This window comes from Macrobrachium nipponense, chromosome 12 (genome assembly GCF_015104395.2).
Source record: "Macrobrachium nipponense isolate FS-2020 chromosome 12, ASM1510439v2, whole genome shotgun sequence".
Classification (NCBI taxonomy): Eukaryota; Metazoa; Arthropoda; class Malacostraca; order Decapoda; family Palaemonidae; genus Macrobrachium; species Macrobrachium nipponense.
In genome coordinates this window covers 77,175,526-77,183,025 of record NC_087205.1, presented here as the reverse complement: position 1 = coordinate 77,183,025, position 7,500 = coordinate 77,175,526, and positions in this window count along the sequence as shown.

Here is a 7,500-nt window from a genome sequence, read left to right as displayed (position 1 = left end):
GATTTGCACGCCCCTGTTTGCAGTACGGTCTTCTGGACCTTGTATGACCTGAAGAGACAGTCTACTAAGCCTCTTGTGGTTGAATCAGTTTGTAAGATTATTTTCATAATTTATTATTTATCTACTTATTATAATTATTCTTAATATATTCTATTCACTAAGTTAAGTTTTGAGTATAATTTAGTCTGTATGTGTTAGGTAGGAGTATTATTAAGTTTCCCTCTTATTTTCTCTTGCTTCCTTCTGCCTAACTTATTTTCTTGGGTTAGTTTTGTCTGGCCAGCTATTTGTTAGGTACCTACCTGAAGACATATTTAAAAATATCCTATTTCTTGGTTTAGGGTTTAGTTTAGTTATAGGTGATCTTTTAAAGATCTTAAGGTTGGTTTTTCCCTTGATATATAAATTAATTTTGATTATTTATTTTGCCAATTGTTACCTTTTTCTTGTGTAAATAAATATTGTAACTTTTGTTGAGGTGTTTGCTCTTTTGTTCCTAAGTTGCTGTGTTACATTTCTACTGACCGCAAATTCTGAGTAGAGACAAGAACCCTTGAAATTACGGCCGTAAATAAGGTCGTAACAATCTTTCTTTAAAGTAATACTGAATATATTTGGCTACATAAATCTAATATTACAGGTTTTAGTCTGGAAACGTTTGAAAGAAAGTTGAGCAATTCCTCCTGCAAAAGGTTCTTCCTTTACAAGGCATAATTATGCCCATCCCTCTCAAAAACTATTTTGCCAGTCACAAGGCCTACATTTACATAGCAAAATATTCTAAAATATTCACACGTTGCATAATATCGCATCATTTTATAACAATGTTTATCAGTTTCTGTAAACTGCTTAAAATTGATCGACAGTTCAGTTGGTAGAGGTCCTGTAAATATAAGATGCACCATTAATTGTATCATTCTTCACATGGACCCGTAGCACCAACAGTATTCACGGCGAAACAAATGATCCTTAAAAGCTCTCTAGAGAAACAAAATTAAGCCGACTAGAATTCGATTGGTTATGAGAGTCATCTCGTGATCATCAGTGACAGCTGATGCTCAGAACCTAGATTTAAGACTGTCAGTGTTCCAGCAACACTCGGGTGAAGCAAGGAACCAGAGCCACAGGAGCTCAATAATTTTCTGGTGATTATCGAAAACATAATTTAAAAATTAAATGTATGCAGTAATACTGAGATTTGGTAGATAAACTTGTTATATTATACTGGTGATGTTCTGTATTTTCAAGTGAATGGCACAACTGCGCTAGAATGAAGCAAGCTAATATAGTTTTACAAAATATGAGCTGATGAATAATCAACTCGCTGACAACCAGATTGAGGTAGTTCAATCGAGAAAATCTATGAGAATGTACCGAGACTTCCAGCCATTTCTTATGCTTGTAGAAGTACGTACTTTATAATTATGTGATCATCTCATAGTCTAATGATAAGAGCTAACAAATAAGGGTAGATTAAGTTTCCGCTTTACATATGTCCTTTATAACATCTTATTGAAAGATTGAAAAAGGAAAAAAAAAGGTAAGTCTAGATTACTTCCATTTTCTATAACGAATGAGACATAAGAAAATAGAACTACAAGGCTACCTAACCTTGGTCTCTGTGTTTCGTACGTTTACGTCTGACCTGCAAGACCTGGACTATGACGTCTTTCGCACCGTTTTAAGGAAAATATAATTAATTCCTCATAATGTATTATGTTGCATACCTAGAGATTTATAGGTTTTCAAAGATTTTTCATTCTCATTAACAATAAATGGTCTTATTTTCCTGATATCATCAAGAATAAGTTAAATTTGTAGGGGGAATATAAATGATGCATATTTAGATTTGTTATTCTAGCTTCGAAAGAAAATGCTCTCATCAAATGTTATGTTCATTTCTAATGTAAGCGCAAGTTTTTTTTTTTTTTTTTTTTTTGTCATTTCATTATGAATCATCCTTACCAACAATATTTGAAATGAAAATAAAAAGATATTAAAAAAATATGCTCGATCGTTTTAATGGCCATCTATCGCTTTCAAAACCAAAACAGGGCTGTGATGAAGGATTCTATATTTTTTCCAACTGGTCACACTCCTCTGACCCATCGATAATATAACCTATAATAATACAATCCGAGTAGATCTTTCTTGTTTGTTCTCCCGGGTTGGTAATTGTTCCAGTGCTCGTAGCACGCGCCCCCAACAACCCGTTAGTGAATAATCTACACGGCTCGATACTAACAGACAGAGAACTTGCATTCTCTGCAAAATGAGAGATCCAAAGTTTGTAAAAGACAGAGAGGGAGCTGTAATTCCGAACTTCCACTGACATAATCACCACGCGATTTCCAGCAAGTCATATGTTTCCAAAATGAGAATTTTATAGCATTCTACGATTTGAAATAAAGAAAGTTAATATCCAGCATAACATCAGTATTATATAGTTTGTATAATGTTCTTATGAGAATGAGTTTTCCACTCTATACAGAAAAAATCTCTTTTCTTCGTTGTTTCGACGCTACTAACAGACAGATGTCTTTACGCAGTGTAATGTCTGCCTTGAAAGGGATGTTTAAAGATCCTTGTTTGTCTCCAGGACGTTCGGGAGTCCTTTTGATCTTCGTTTGAAAGGATGGTTGATCAAGGAGACTTTGTCATGTCTTTAGGATGTACTTTATTGTGCTTTAATTCTTTGCTGTTGTTGTTTCATTTTTCTGATAATTTTCCACATTTTTTGCAAGGTTAGTAGTTTTATGGTTTGTATGCCGCCTAATGGGCAGAAGCGTTGCAGTTATAAAAATTATTCAACTTGTGAGGACTGGACTGAGACAAGGAGAAATGCTTACTGATTTATTAGTCAGAAACGTACATATATAAGGAGGCAGTGCGGACGGAATTGGCAGAAAGGCCGCGAACTGCTCTACATTTTGGTATATGTAAAAAAGAGGTGCATACATTGGGAGGACGGTTATTTCGGTGGAAATGTCGTCCTTACAATCTTAAACTTAAAGAAAATCAACAGTATATTATATTTCTTCCATATATTTAACAACTTTAGCCAGAGTCAGTTCATAGACGCTATTAGCATTCTGATATTTACTCTAAACCCCCAAAACACCAACACCTCTGTTCACATCTAGACCCATGTGACTCTCATTAAACCTGTAAACCTGTAAATCTGTAAAAAAAAAATAATAAAAAATAAAATAAAATAAAATAAAAAATAAAAACTCCCAATTTCCTTATTTGATTTATTGAATTTCCTTCATATTTATAACATATATTTCAATTCGACTTTTTTGTGATATCAAAAAGAAAATAGGCATAGGTAAGAGTTATATTTTATAGTACATTAACACCAGTCTCTTCAAAATTCGGAGTGCCAGGCGTGCTAACCGAACTACACTTCAATGCCTTCCACCACCCCTAGGTCAAGCAAAATGTATTTAACTTAGGTTATCAATTATGAAATAATCTTGATAACTGTATCCAATTTGGCAATTTAAAACAACATTCTTTCTTTAAACAGATAAGAATCTGATAACACTAGATATGCCGAACTCCACCCACTGCTCTGTTTGCTTTAAAATAACGTTTTTAAAATTAATAGAAAGCTCCTTATAGTTTATACAGATGATACTCTGTTGATACGGTTGGTAGACATGTTCATATCTAAATATAATGAAACTTTTCGTAATGATTCGGACACAATATTTTAAAGTCTGAGTAAAACAAGTTTTTTTTCTTTGCAGTTTTATTTCTTATTTGTGATAATTAATTCCAGTTTTCATATTATAAAAATTTTCCCAAAGTAATTATCATATGAAAAATAAAAAATAAAAACTACCTGAACGATATATTTCGTAAAGTGATGGAATGAATAATAGCGTAAAATGTGCATCATGACTTGAACGCTTCCGGTATCTGAGTAGTGTCATTGAAGTTACTGAAACTACGTATTCAGAGCATCGATTCCCTTCACTTCAACGCCACAGTTAAGAATATTAAATTAGTCGAGATGACCTTCGTGCAGGGAACCGAAAAGAATAATGGTTGACCCTTTAAAGAAGAAAATTAGAATTCCGTACTTTTTTGCATTCGGTACCAACTCGAACATAAAAAATATCGCTGTTTATCAGAACTGAAGAACCTGCGTAAAGATTTAAGCTCCCTCTCTTCCAGTCTGCTCACCCTTAGTGAAATCGACATGATATTACCACATGATTAACAGGATTAGCATACTTATATCTACAGGTCATGCTTTCATAAAATGAAACGAGCGAAAAATGTGAATAAAATTGAAAGATAGTCTCAGAATAAAATGAAAAATGTCTCAGAATAAAAAGAAAAATGAAAACTTGGTATAGAAATTAATTGCAATAAATAAAAAGTCAATTGTTCAAAATACTTAGTCTATTACATGCCCATTTTCAACTTGCTTTGAGAAAATGAAGAAAATTTTCACCATAACAGATTTAATGTCAAACATTGAAGACTGCAATTGAATTTTAAAATCTAACAATGGAAATGTAAGAGAAAATATCATTCAATAAAGATTGCCCAGACACTTGTTCATAATGCAAAACAAAACTTTAGTCTAAGACACAAAGAACCCCTTTTTAAAAAATTACAATTACCTGTTTTGGATAATAAAGATATACCCGAATAACACAAGACGATATTTTGGCCTTTGAGTAGATTTGTCAGTGCAAAATTGCATGTAATGAACAGTGATTCCTGATCATTTTTTGTTATTAGTGCTGCTGTCGGTTCACTGTCTTTTATGCATGAAACAATTGTCAAAATAAGTTAATTCCTTCAATCAAGGTTCTGAGCAAATAAGGTGAAGCAGGCTAATCTGAAATTGCTGCACCGGGTAACTAGAGCGAGCCGTGAACCTACAAAGATCGCATGCACAAAAGACATCCATTACTACGTTTGAGGCGAACTACCCGTGACACCAGACAGCATATTCAGAATGGAACTGCAAGCTGATATTTACGTTGTTGTTCACAGAAAAAAAAAGTTGTTCTCTCTAACTGATTCCCCCCCCCCCCTCTCTCTCTCTCTCTCTCTCTCTCTCTCTCTCTCTCTCTCTCTCTCTCTCTCTCTCTGGTGCCATAATTTAACCAGACCAAAGAGCTGATTAACAGCTCTTTTACGGCTGGCCTGAAGGATTAGATATTTTTACATGGCTAGGAACCAATTGGTTACCTGGCAACGGGACCTACAACTTATTGTGGGATCCGGACCACTTAATATCGAGAAATTAATTTCTAATCACCAGAAACAAACTTTTCTGTTCCCCGTTGGCAGAGAGGGGAGTCCAACTCGGGACTACCGTATCGGTAGGCGAGCATGTGGCGGGAAAATCGAGAGAAATGAGGATTCATCATTCTTATAACCATACTTACTCATCATTATTAAACAAGTGTAGAGGTATCACTCAAGTTTCCCAATGTGACCCTCCTATCATCAATGAAAGGGTCTGCTCTTAATTACATGAGGACTTTAAACTGCACATCTACAGAGAGGTCGAGGGGAGGTAGCTAAATTTTCAGTACTGCCTAAAGCTGGCAATCCCTATTGAAATAAGGCGCTCCGGAAAGGGGCGATTTGGAGTGGCCAGCCCTTTCCCTCGATTTGTCCCCTTGTGATTTTTATTTGTGGGGATATTTGAAATCCCGTGTTTATGTCAACCACCCGAGAAGCCTACCAGACTTGAAGGCCAACATCCGAGAAGAAATTGCCAATATACCCGCTGATACGCCAGGTGACGGTTTCATGGGCAAACACCAGGAAATCGGTTTTATGGCCAGTGTTATGGACAATGGTGACGGTCATGGCAAACACCAGAAATCGGTTTATGCAGTGTATGGACAATGGGGACGTCACCTACCTGATATGATTTTCAAAACTGTGTGAAACAAAATTCTAAATATGTACTATCATTATGAAACAAAATTAAAACCTTTCTGATTTATACATCTCGTTTTATTGCCTTTTGGAAAAAGGAAGTTATGTTGCCGCACCCTGTGTATATATATATATATATATATATATATATATATATATATATATATATATATATATATATATGTATATATATATATATATATATATATATATATATATATATATATACATATATATATATATATATATATATATATATATATATATATGTATATATATATGTGTGTTTGTGTGTGTGCGAGTATACTACAAATATTGTTTAATATCTAATAAACTATGTTTTGGGAATAACTTACAGCCAAGGAGAATTATAAATGATAAGTACTTCTTCCGTAATACAATTCAAACTGACACCTGCTTTAGAAACAATATTAGACAGTGACTTGGACCATGTATGTATATATATTTTTTTAATAGGTACTCTTCCCATTTCGAAGGATATAAATATATAAAAATAACCTAATAAAAATCTCCGTTAAGAAAATTAGTACATGAATACACACTGAAAGATTCTGCATTTTTGGTCCTGAAATTACCAGCCAGAACAATTCTCATTGTAGGGTCTATTATGATGATGAGTCATACTTCACAAACGTGGCCTTATGGGAAGACATAACAGGTTTGAGCTTTCGTCCGACTGGTCATCCTTTCATAAGAACTGTTTTTAGGACAACGCTTTTTAGATTAATTGTTTTCCAATTAATTATTCAAGGCAAATGTACATAGATTCTTAAATGAACTACGTCGCCCAAAGCTCCAAATACCTACTATGCAAAAACTACCTCTTATGCTCCATATCCGTTTATGGAATTGAAATTATAAGTTATTTTATGAAGTTGTCCAAAACTAGACTTGTTTTTAAGTATCTGGAATTTGTATATGATAACAAAATAAGTTTTCATATCATAACGATCAACTACCGTAACAAGTAATTTTCAAGAGCAAGTACATTTCTTTCTCATTTCTCTCAATAACTAGTAAAAAATAAAGTTCAAATCCACACAGACGAGGGCCTCGATGAGGTAATCGAACATATACGTAAATCTAATTCCCACAGATACCTAAACGAAATACTATAAAGGAAGGAAAACCTGGTTTATATCCACTATTTGAAGATCAGGTTTCGTGTTTTTGCAAAGCAAAGAATAACCACAGTAGAGTAAATCCAGTCTAGGCATGAGTGAACGCAAGCTGCTACAAGAGCTGATCCCTAAGTTCTATATTCAGCGTTGGTAAGGGCGAAAAAGAAGAAAAAAAGCAATCAATGATGGAAAATGTCAAAGAATCACAGCTTGTTTACAGTTCATTCCAGGAAGAGCGACCACACGCAGCAGAGGCGGTGAGTTATTCTTGCGCCCTGCGCTCATCTTGTTCTCCACCAGCTTTTTGTTAAGTTAATGTTATGAATATTTGGTATTGACCGAGTTGTCATTTCAGAGATAAAGACCTCAGTTTAACACGTAACTTTAGTGAGAAACTTTAATTAATCAAACAGCGGAAACAGAAAGGATAACGAAGAGG